Source organism: Benincasa hispida, chromosome 8, assembly GCF_027475165.1.
Source record: "Benincasa hispida cultivar pf3 chromosome 8, pf3_genome.v1.1, whole genome shotgun sequence".
Taxonomy (NCBI): domain Eukaryota; kingdom Viridiplantae; phylum Streptophyta; class Magnoliopsida; order Cucurbitales; family Cucurbitaceae; genus Benincasa; species Benincasa hispida.
In genome coordinates this window covers 41,923,138-41,935,824 of record NC_143485.1, presented here as the reverse complement: position 1 = coordinate 41,935,824, position 12,687 = coordinate 41,923,138, and positions in this window count along the sequence as shown.

Below are 12,687 nucleotides of genomic sequence, written 5' to 3'. Positions count from 1 at the left end.
GTATTGTATATTAGTCTCCCGAGGCATTAGGACAAGTGGGAGATTGTTGGGATTGGTGCCCTAATTCTCCTGGAGTCTCGTTGTTTGTAATGATACACATTGTTTTATGAATAAAATAACTGTTATTTCATTTTGGCATTTACTCATATCCAATAAACAAAGCTCCATGGTTATCTTATGTAAATTTAAGCATGTATATGTGATATACAAGTGGATCATGCCTTAAATGATAACCTAAATAGGTCTGTAGTATAAGGATTAAGGTGGGATACCTGATTTTAGTGACACTACGAATACGGCCCACTTTGTAGAGATTTGCAAGTGTTGTAAACTACTAAAGATGGTAGATCCTAACCATTCATGTGAAGATGTGCGAGCGGGGGTGTTCTATAAAAAGAGTTTGTATAAGACCTGGACCACGAGATGACTAGACTCTGTATATAACATCGTTCATACTAGAGCTTACATCTCACCTAAATGACCATAGGTGACACGACCTCAATCTTGAGTGTTTTGGGAACTCCTACCTTTGAGGGCAGTCCTTTGATTAGTATGAGTGAGAGTGGCCAGATTGTCAACTCAACATGCCTACCTTTTTGGGGACTTATCTGATTTGGGAGCTGGAAACTCAATACACAAGATGGAATTCACTCCTTCCCCGAAGCAGGGGTAAGTAGAGTGATTGCTCCCTTAAGAGCTGATTCCGGTGCTTGAACATAGTAACCACAGCTTCTCTTTGGAAGAGAGGACTCAGTCATAGTAAGACTATGACTTATGTTCATTAGATGGATCAGTGGTACTTAAGGAGTTAGATGTAACTACAGGGGCATAACGATTATTGACTGAGCTGTACTTACGAGTGATTTTTGAAGGGTTGTTGCACTGCTGATTGGTTAAGATGGACACATAATATATCTGTGGTGAGGAGAGTTCAGCTGTCGGTCTTTAGTGGAGTGCCTGGTAGTTAACAGGTGGTGGATCCCGTGACTAAAGAGTTTAGTCAGTTATTCACGTATCGTTGGAGCTTCGAGCTACAGGTCCATAAGGTCCCTTTGGTAGCTCAATGGATTCAGTTGAGGATCAATTTTTGGTGTTGATTTGAAATGTTCAAATTGACAAGAGGTAATTCGATTATATATGATATGATCAGTATGATGTATGAGATACATCTAGTGGAGGATTAATGTAAATGAGATTTACATTAAGTACCATGGAATAGAAAAAAAGTTATGGTTTATATGTTTCATCAGATGAAATATTAAAACTATAGGTTATAAATATAATATGTTAAGTTAGTTATCATTTATATTTATAATAATTTAATTATTGGATAATTATCTCTTTTTCTCTAATAACCAATTGAGTGGGAGGTTATTGGTGGTTTTCATGGTAACCGTAAGATAAAAGAAAAAATGTTTTCCCAATTTTAGTAATATTTTACAAGGTTGAGAAATCTCGGAAAAATTCTCCTAGAAGTTGTTAAGTAAATGAGATTTACTAAGCGACAGGTTGGAGTGAGCTAAACGATCGTGGAGTGTTAGTAAGCGACAAACACTCAGTTCACCAATAAGCTAAACGATCGCATATCTTTTGTTAGGCGATCGTATAGCTTTTGCTAAACGATTGGGGCATCGACCTATACGATAAGTTCTGCCATCTCCCACTTGCTCAATCGTTTACACGGTTATGTTTCCTCCATCTTTCTGCCTCAAACCAAGTCCATACAGAGCCCACCCTCTGGATTCTCACACGAGAATACCAAGGTAGCTTTCTAGGTGGTGTCATACTCAACACGACACTGTCGAGTTTTTGTGGAGGTTGTTCGTGTTGTTCAGGGTATTCGTGACATAGGCGATCGTTGAGTTCGAGTGTGCGGTGTTCGTGCAGTGTAGCAGTCGTGTTTGACGAGCGTTCGGGTGTTGTTGTGTTCGAGCGTTCGTGATCGAGGAGCTTTGAGATGAGTCGACAAAAGTGTGTTACTCTTGTCCTTGATCTGTTGTTGAACATGCTGTAATTTATGTATTTAATGCATAACCGTGTGTTTGTTTTTTTTTTATTGTAATTGTAAAGTTCATATACGATTGTAATTTGGAATGATCTTTCCGCGACTCATGGAAATTCTCATGTTTGATTTCCTTCAACACCATTACTGGTGCCTTCATGACAGGTTCCCTAAGTTATATTTATCGACTTACTTAATGGAATCTATGTTGGGTTTTATGTCATAAAACTCATGGTTTGTAAACAATAAAACTTATTCTGAAAATTCAATAAGTTATTATGTATTGCTTATTTCGTTTTAGAAATAAATCCAATAAACTAAAAAGACCCATGACTATTACATGAGTACTTGAACTTTATGTGGAGACATAAAAGTGGATCAGGTTCGAGTAAATATTGAAAATGATCTATAATATATGAATGAGGTTGAGTGCCTTATTCTGGTAACATTATTGGATGTGGCCCACTCTGTAGTTGTTACAAAGAGTTGTAAAGTGCTACATATGATGTGATCCTAATTCGTATATGTTGTGACATGAGGAGTGGGGGCATTCTGTGCAATGGGTTTGTACAAGATCGGACCACGAAATCAATCACTCTTACTTTATAACGTTGTTTACTGTATAAGATTGACTATTTCAAAGCGATGACCTAGGTAACTTGACCTTAATCCTGAGCTAACTATGAACTCCTATTTATTCGGGATTATCCTTACATTTTCATGGTGAAAGTTGGCTCAACAGCGCCGACTCAACAAACCTCCATTTCAAGGGAAAATCGGGTAGATAGTTGGGGACATAGAGTGCAAGATGGAACCCAATTCTATCCGCTTACAGGGATAGTAGAGAGGTTGTTCCCTTAAGTGTTGATTGGTGTCTTGAACAAGGGGCCCAAACCTCTTATTGGCCCGAGAGGGACTTGGTTTGGTGATTGGATCACAAATCAATTATTCATTTTCGGATCAGGCAATATACCATTATGCAGGGATCGATGACCAATTTCATGTTTGATGGTAAGACATCTCGATAGGAGTTCATGTTAAAACAGCCACATTGAACTGACCCATCATCGATTGACGGTATATGACTAGATATGCAACAAATCTAGTTAGAAGGTTTATGACTCTGCATACTGCATGAATGCACAGGATCCTAGTTGGGATATTACTGAGGTCTACATGTTTTTAGATAGGGGCAAAAATACTCAAGCGACTGACAAGAGGAATCCGTGACAGTGCCAATGGAACTAGAAAATGCTTCTACATCTAAGTTCATGTGTTTTCTCATGCTTTGCAGTTTCTGCTCATGAACTTTTCTTTACCGAGTCTAGGTGTTTGGGATTCTTTTATTTTCTTTTTGAGTTAATATTTATTTTATTTAATTAATTAATTAATTTTTATTTTTCTATCTTATGTATTATTTTCTTTTTTTAAAAAAAAAAACTTGTGCAAAAAGGGGTACCTCGATTCAAATGGATTTAAATCTTGAGATGAAATTTGGGTAAACTCAATTTTATTATTAATATTAATATTATTATCTTCTTAAAAAAGGGGGCAGTCCAATTTTCTTATTTATAATGTAAATGTTTATGCATGCATGCCATAACGACTCTATTAGCTGTCTTAGAAAGTCGGGTCGTTACATCGAAGATCCCGACAGCCCATGTTATTGAAAGCTGAGACTTTTTATAACATTTTTGTAGAGCTATAATGGATGTTATATGATAACGGGTAGAAATGCACGTTATTACAGCGCAAAGTTATAAAACAATGCATGGTTGCGATGATAAAAATATATAATATTGCATCCAAAAGCATTAAGTTCACAACATTGCGATCACATGCGTCCACTGCATGAAAACAGTTAACTTATGTATTTTTGTGCAGAAAATGCGTTGACGCAAGGCGAAAATGCGATCCAAAGGAATCAATGTCCGAGCGCATTAAGAGATTGCGTTAACGCAAGGCTCTGCGATCATTTGCGCTCGCAAATATCTACTCAAGAAGATGGCCACATAGATCGGCACATCATGGTAGGAGCATCTAGGTGAAAAGTGTAATAAATCACGATGGGACAAAAAGCTGCTAACAGTCGATTCCAAATTAAGTTGACAAGCCGTTAACGACCTACTATAGCAAGTACATTCAACTTTTTGGTGACAAGTATCTGGCGCATCAGACAGGGAATTAATGTCATCCCATCAGTGCAATCACAAGAGAGAAGAATCTTTCCACCTAGAAGCTCGATAAATACCGAAGGCCATCTTTAGTAAAGGAGTTCGTTCAATTAGTTAGTTCGCCCAGTCTTAGGGTTCTCAGCTTTCTTACTTAGAAGGCGGAAGCGAGAGAGGGCAAAGACGACAGAAGATCGTCCTGGTCAGCTCGAGAGAGAACCCAGGGGCGTGGAAAAATAGAGGGTCGACTCTTGCGATAGCAAGATTATCTTTTGAGCAGAGTAGAGAAGAATAGTGTAAAAGCCTTAGGAAGCAAGAAATTGCTACCAGGCTCTTTATTCTTATTCCGCATTGTCATTTTGTACTTCGATTATATATTTATAAAATGGAACTTGCTTATCCACATCTGTTCACTCTCTTAAAAACACGCATGACTAGTTAAATCTATCGAATGGGTTGAGAAGTACTTAGTTAACATGACCTAGGATCTTCATTGCATGCGATCATCTTGTCTTATGTTACGCCCAACACCCTTTAGAGCTACTCGAGAGAGAGTCTAAAGAAAGAACCTAAGACTTAGAGAGCTAGGTTAGAATTTAGACTCGAGAGAACAAGATTAGATCTGCATAAGAAAGAGATAGGGACTTAGAGATAGGCTATGTTTACCAACATGCATCGCATACACTCTAGAGATAGGTTATGGTAATATGCGGTTGCCTTGTATGTGTGTGTCATTCGTCATCGCATAGACAAGAGTAGAGGCTTATGTGTAAGTCCTATAGACATCATCACATATATCGTATGTGTTCTAAAACTAGAAGCCATAGCATTTGCATTGAGAGATGATTTGCTATTGTATGTGTGTAGCATGATCGCATAACATGAACGCAATCCTAGGAAGTGTTAGCTAAACCCCTTCTCAACCTGTTTCCTTGCATATTCATCGCATCTTCCGTATTATTAACTCTTTTCTCAAATCCACCGCATACATTTCATACTGTAAACAACAAACCAACCAACTCTTTGATTTATTTGTTACTGCAAAGTGATCTCAAAATTATCCCCGCATATTGTGTTCCTTAGTCCCTGAGTTCGACCCTAGACTTACCAAGCAACTCGGTAGGGTTTATACTTGGATCTTACTGAGAAAACTTGTTTGCACAACACATTTTCCACCAACGCATTCCACTCCATTATTTCATCGCATAAAATAACGCATCAAGTTTTTGGCGCCATTGTCGGGGACTTTGGCAATACAGTGTGCTAAAGGTAATTTTCTGATTTTCTTTATAGCTTTCAATCTCTGGAAAATTACGACCCAGAGATTGAAAGAACGTTCCGACGAAGACTGAGAGATAGCCGCCAACAACAACAACAAAAGAAAGATAACATGGCAGAACAACCGGGAAATAGAGCACCAAATGAAAATAATGTCATGGCGAATCCAATCCTATTGGCGAACAACCGCAATGGGCCCATTCGGGACTATGCGTCGTCAAACCTCTACGGTTTCTCCCCAGGAATCATGAGGCCTGCTCTTGATGGATCGAGATTCGAAATGAAGTCGATGATGCTACAAATGATCCAAACTGCTGGACAGTTTGGTGGAAGGCGTGGCGAGGACCCGCATGCCCACCTCCAGAGTTTCATAGAGATTTGCAACACTTTTTTGTTCTCTAACATCTCCACCGAGGAAGTTCGACTAACTTTGTTCCCATTTTCGTTGTGTGACCAGGCACGAAAATGGGCGTACTCTCTCGAACCGGGGGAGATTACCTCATGGGAGCAAGTAGTAGAGAAGTTTATGAAGAAATACTTCCCTTCAATGGAGAACATAAGAAGGAGGAAGTTAATTACGAATTTTGAACAGGAAATTGATGAATCGCTCAGCGACACTTGGGCGAGGTTTAAGAGGCTGGTAAGAGATTGCCCGCATAACGGCTTACCAGACTGCTTACAGATGGAGATTTTCTATCAATGATTAAACCCGGCATCGCAAACAGCTGCCAATGCGGCAGCAGCTGGTGGTCTGCCTCATAAAACTTACGAGGAGGCGAAAAATATACTCGATCGCATTTCAAAAAATCATGAGGACTGGAGAGAAAGCGATCAAAGATTAAGAATTAAAGACAGTGATGCAAACAACGGGGCCATCGAATCCCTACAGAACCAAATGACTACGATGATAAGTTTAATACAAGGCATCACAATTAATAGCACGGGAGCGCAAAAAGGGCAGGTCAATGCAATTGCCCAAACGAACACAAGTTGTGTCGTCTATGGAGAAGCACATTCGATGGCTGAATGCCCAGGAAATCCACAGTCACTGTACTTCATAAAGAACAACTCTTTATTCTGATACGTACCACCCCGGGTGGAGAAACCGCCCTAATTTCGTGTGAAAAAATCAACAACAAAACTTTCAACCAGTGGTGCAAAAGGAAGGGCCGCCAGGGTTTTTCTTGCGAACAAACGATCAAACGCATAACCAAGCCAACAGTTCGTAGGCACTACAATCTTCTTCCTTAGAGAGCTTGTTGAATCAGTATATTGAGAAGAATGAATCAGTGCTTCAGAATCAAGCATCGTCCATTTGAAATCTCGAAATTTAGCTAGGACAGATTACGGGCAAACTCAAAAATAGACCGCAAGGAGCGTTGTCGAGTTCAACTGAGCTCCCTTGGAACCTCTAGGGGTACAGGGAAGGAACAATGCTTATTAGTCTCCTTGCTAAGCGAAAAAATGACTGCGGAAGTAGGGGAGGAACCTATCATGACAAACTTGAATGCGGTAACAACCAAGGACCCGTTAACTTATAATTCAGAAGAGCCCGAGACGATGAACCCAGAAGTTGCATCCATCCTCAAGCCTCTAGAACATGAGATAGAAGAAGTCCAGCTACCACCAATCCCGCAAAGATTGAAAAAGAAACAGAATGATGAAGATAAGATTGCTACGGAGGCAATAACGCAAAATACAATGATCCCACCAAAAATGTGCGACCCAAGAATCTTCACGATACCATGCTCAATTGGAGGGGTCAACAATGGTCAAGCACTATGCGATCTTGGGGCGAGTATAAACGTAATGTCGTTATCAATCTTCAAACGATTGAATATGGGAAAACTCATGCCCACGACGGAGACTCTCCTACTTGCGGACAAATCCCGAATACATCCCGAGGGAGAGTTGAAAGATGTCGCAATCTCAATTGACAAATTCATCTTGCCGGTAGACTTCATCATTTTGGATTATAAAGCGGACGAAGATGCGCCCATCATATTGGGACAACCATTCCTCTCGATCGGTCGTGCTCAAATTGATGTGCATAAGGGGGAAATCGTAATGAACATCAATAGGGAAAAACTTCAGATTAAGGCAGTCAAGATCCCAGAAGACAGAGAAAAGAATAAAAAGCTGCCATGGACGTAAAAAGTCTAGCTTGAAATAAGCAGTCCCTGAGTTACTATGCGAATCAACCTCATCAGGGATGCAATCCTTTTGAATATCATTTTTTTAATATCAATGCTTCATGAATTTTCATTACCTTACTGTTATCTGTTATCGCATATTTGCTTATTTATTACAAAAAAAGGGTGATCGTGTTGAACGATTGAGGTAAACGATTTTGCTAACTCTGTTATTATTTGACCCTCTCAATGTTTTTTGCAACGATCGAGGTGAATGATTGCGGAGGCGCTACATGAAGATGCAACTACTTTATTTCGTCACCGCAATCAAAGAAAGCAGTTTGCCACAAAGCAGAATGCGTCCACAAATAATGCGGGCGACAGTGCAAATTTAGGGGTTGTATCTTTCCTTGACTTTATTCTAAATTTTGTACTATCGCATCGCATTTTAATTTTAAAAATTTTATCACTGCATCCTCTTTGGTTGGCTCAATCATTTAACATTAATTAATTTAGTAAGTCACCGCATGATTTCTCTATGCCAATTATGATTTCAATGATGAAACGCATGCCTTTATTTTTTTTCGTATTAAGAGTTAACTTAATTTTAGGATAGTCAACTCATAAAATATTTCTAAAAGTTAGTGGTCTGCCAGCTTTCTCTCAAATGGACCCTTTATGAAACTTCCTAAGAGCATCGCATGACTTCCTTCAATCTTTTAGCAATGACGACATTACCTCTTTTTAAATTTGGGGGTGCAGTATTCATTTTTCGACCTTGCTATTTTTAGCCTAACAAAAAAAATCATAACGTTGCGATCGGATCCTACTCGTAGTTGGATGTCCGCATGACACACGTGGAGGCAAGCCAAAATGAAGGTAGGAATTGTGATCAATGCATAAATAAATGATCGCAACTCCGTTGCCAAATAGGCATGAGTTTAGACTGAGAATGAGCGCCTTGCTCATAGTTGGATGTCTGCATGACACACGTCGGGGCAAGTCAAAACAAAGGCTAGGCACTTGGATCAGCGCAAGGTCATAGAAAAAGAAAAAAAAAAAAGTCTAAAGTATGCAAGGATTAAAAAAAATCATTTGAAAACACCCCAGTGAATTTTTTTTTTTATGGAATAAATCATGCGATGCCCTGGAATCTGATAAAGTCTTTTTGAAGGTTAAACTTTCGGTCCCTAAATTTTAGAAATATTTTAAGAAGAGACCTGGATAAAAATAAGGAAATTTTGGTATATAGGAATTGAATAAGACATCCTTGAGAAATCTAGGAAAGGGAAGGTGGTCGACTTTCTAAAGAAAATCTTTAACTTATGCTTGAGGACAAGCATTGTTTAAATTTGGGGGTGTGATAACGGGCAGAAATGCACGTTATTACAGCGCAAAGTTATAAAACAATGCAGGGTTGCGATGATAAAAATATACAATATTGCGTCCAAAAGCATTAAGTTCATAACATTGCGATTGCATGCGTCCATCGCATGAAAACAGTTAACTTATGTATTTTTGTGCAAAAAATGCGTTGATGCAAGGCAGAAATAGGATCCAAAGGAATCAATGTCCAAGCGCATTAAGAGATTGCGTTGATGCAAGGCCATGCGATCATTTGCGCTCGTGAATATCTACTCAAGAAGATGGTCGCATAGAGCCGGCGCATCATGGTAGGCGCATCTGGGTGAAAAGTGTAATAAATCACAATGGGATAGAAAGCTGCTGACGGTCTTGACAAGCTGTTAACGACCTACTGTAGCAAGTACACTCAACTTGTCGGTGACAATTATCCAGCGTATCAGACAAGGAATTAATGCCATCCCATCAGTGTAATCATAAGAGAGAAGAAGCTTTCCATCCGGAAGCTCGATAAATACCGAAGGCCATCTTCAATGAAGGAGTTCGTTCAATTAGTTAGTTCGCCCAGTCTTAGAGTTCTTAGTTTTCTTACTTAGAAGGCGGAAGCGAGAGAGGGCAAAGACGCCAGAAGATCGTCCTGGTCAGCTCGAGAGAGAATCCAAGGGCGTGGAAAAATAGAGAGAGGGTTGACTCTTGCGATAGCAAGATTATCTTTTGAGCAGAGTAGACAATAATAGTGTAAAAGCCTTGGAAAGCAAGAAATTGCTACCAGACTCTTTATTCTTATTTCGCATTGTCATTTTGTACTTCGATTATATATTTATAAAATGGAACTTGCTTATCTACATCTATTCATTCTCTTAAAAATACGCATGAGTAGCTAAATCTGTCGAATGGGTTGAAAGTACTTAGCTAACATGACCTAGGATCTTCATTGCATGCGATCATCTTGTCTTATGTTACGCCCAACACCCTTTAGAGCTACTCGAGAGAGAGTCTAAAGAAAGAACCTAAGACTTAGAGAGCTAGGTTAGAATTTAGACTCGAGAGAACAAGATTAGATCTGCATAAGAAAGAGATAGGGACTTAGAGATAGGCTATGTTTACCAACATGCATCGCATACACTCTAGAGATAGGTTATGGTAATATGCGGTTGCCTTGTATGTGTGTGTCATTCGTCATCGCATAGACAAGAGTAGAGGCTTATGTGTAAGTCCTATAGACATCATCACATATATCGTATGTGTTCTAAAACTAGAAGCCATAGCATTTGCATTGAGAGATGATTTGCTATTGTATGTGTGTAGCATGATCGCATAACATGAACGCAATCCTAGGAAGTGTTAGCTAAACCCCTTCTCAACCTGTTTCCTTGCATATTCATCGCATCTTCCGTATTATTAACTCTTTTCTCAAATCCACCGCATACATTTCATACTGTAAACAACAAACCAACCAACTCTTTGATTTATTTGTTACCGCAAAGTGATCTCAAAATTATCCCCGCATATTGTGTTCCTTAGTCCCTGAGTTCGACCCTAGACTTACCAGGCAACTCGGTAGGGTTTATACTTGGATCTTACTGAGAAAACTTGTTTGCACAACGCATTTTCCACCAACGCATTCCACTCCATTATTTCATCGCATAAAATAACGCATCACTATAATAGAGTAGGGAGGTGTAGCTTATTTACGTTGATATAAAAACTTTTAACAACGTTTTGTTTATTAAAGCTATAATATGTTTATATAGCTAAAATTACATGTTATCTTTGACTTATAATAACATTTTTTTAATGTTATAATATTATATTTATAGCTTCAGCTTCAATCTTAAGTTATATTAATTTTTTTTAGTCTTTTCTAGTTACTATAATTATTATAATAACGATAACCTTTTGGTAGCATTTCTTTTTTGCAATATTATATTTGTTATACTTTTTACACATGGCTATGAAAGATCTTGGATTTTTTTTTCTTTTCTTTTTTAAATATTATTTAAATTAATTAAATTTTGATATGTTTTAATTCAAGTACTCATTTTAAGTTAAATCCACACACTTGATATACTTCATAAAACATTAAATAACATGTACTTTTATTCATAATTGAAGTTTCATAGCCTATTAACATTACAAAATAAAGTATTCAATAATTACCGATAGAAAAGAAATGATCTCAACGTTACAAAATAAAGTATTTACTTAATAAAATTACCAACAACATAAACTAGTTCACAAAATACAAAATTCACCAAATGTTCAAAATTTTAATATCATATAGTTGAGCTGTCACCTTTGATTCCTATGCTTGGTAAGGTATCATTCTCTTCACCTGCATAGAAATATAAAATATATATAAGTATATGATTATATGAATACCAATAATAGTGAAATAAGTAAAAAAAAAAATTGTTTAATAAATGTTAACACCAATGCTCGGATGCGAGACAAAACCTAACCCCTCATTTATGATAAGGAAGAGCAACAAAAATTGAAGGAAAACCCTATATATGTTGATACCAACCACTAAGCACATTCTTAACAACTCAAATAAATCAACAAATAAGGAAAGAACCCACCCTCCAAATGCCTTGTCTACATATAATAAACATAAGCAATCTCCTAAGATTGGCTTGGCTAAATCAACATATTACTTAAACAAGAAAAAGTATAATGGATGTCTGGCTTGTTGGGGTTGATGCCCCAAATCCCGTAGGGTTCTATAGTTTGTAAATCTTTTATGAACAAACATATGTGTGATTAATAATATTTGATATTTTATTCACTTTGTCTATGAAATATGTGATATTTTAGTTGCATTAACCACAAACCAATAAACTAACATCCTAGATTATCGTTGTAACTTAAACATGTATGTGGAGACATACAGGTGGATCATGTTTAAGTGATAACCTAAATGATCTATAGTATATAGATAAGGCTGGGTACCTTATCCTGGTGACACTACGAGTATGGCCCACTTTGTAGATGTTACAAATGTTATAAAATGCTACAAATGATCTAATCCTGATCATTCATATATTAAACATGCAAGCGGGGATATTCTATACAAAGGAGTTTGTATAAGACCGAACCATGAAATGTTTAGTCTCATTATATAACGTCGTTCATAATAGAGACTTCCATTTCACTAGGATGACCACGGGTAACATGATCTTAATCCTGAGTAAGTTGTGAACTCCTGCCTATGAGGGCGATTCTTTGATTTGTATGGGTGAGAGTGACCAGATCACCGTCTCAACAAGCCTACTATTTTGGGGATTTGTTTGATTAGGGAATTGGAAACTCAGCTACACAAGATGAAATTCACTCCTTACCCGAAGCAGGGGTAAGTAGATAAATTGCTTCCTTAAAGACTAATTTCGGGTCTTAAAAAATATGGCACCACACCCTCTCCTGGCCCGAGAGGGGTTTAGTCATAGTGGAACTATAATCTATTGTTCATTAGAGGGATCAGTGGTACTTAAGAAGTTAGATGTAACTACAAGGCAAAACGGTAATTTGGCCCAGCTGTACTTACGAGCAATTTGTGAATGACTGTTGATTGGTTATATCCAATGGACACAGAAATATATCTGTAGTGCGAAGAGTGTAGTTGTCGATTTTTAGTGGAGTGCCCGACAATTAACAGATGGTGGATAATGTAATTAAAGAATTTAATTTATTATTCACGTACCGTTGGAGCTTCAAACTACATGTTCATAAGGTCTCCTTAGTA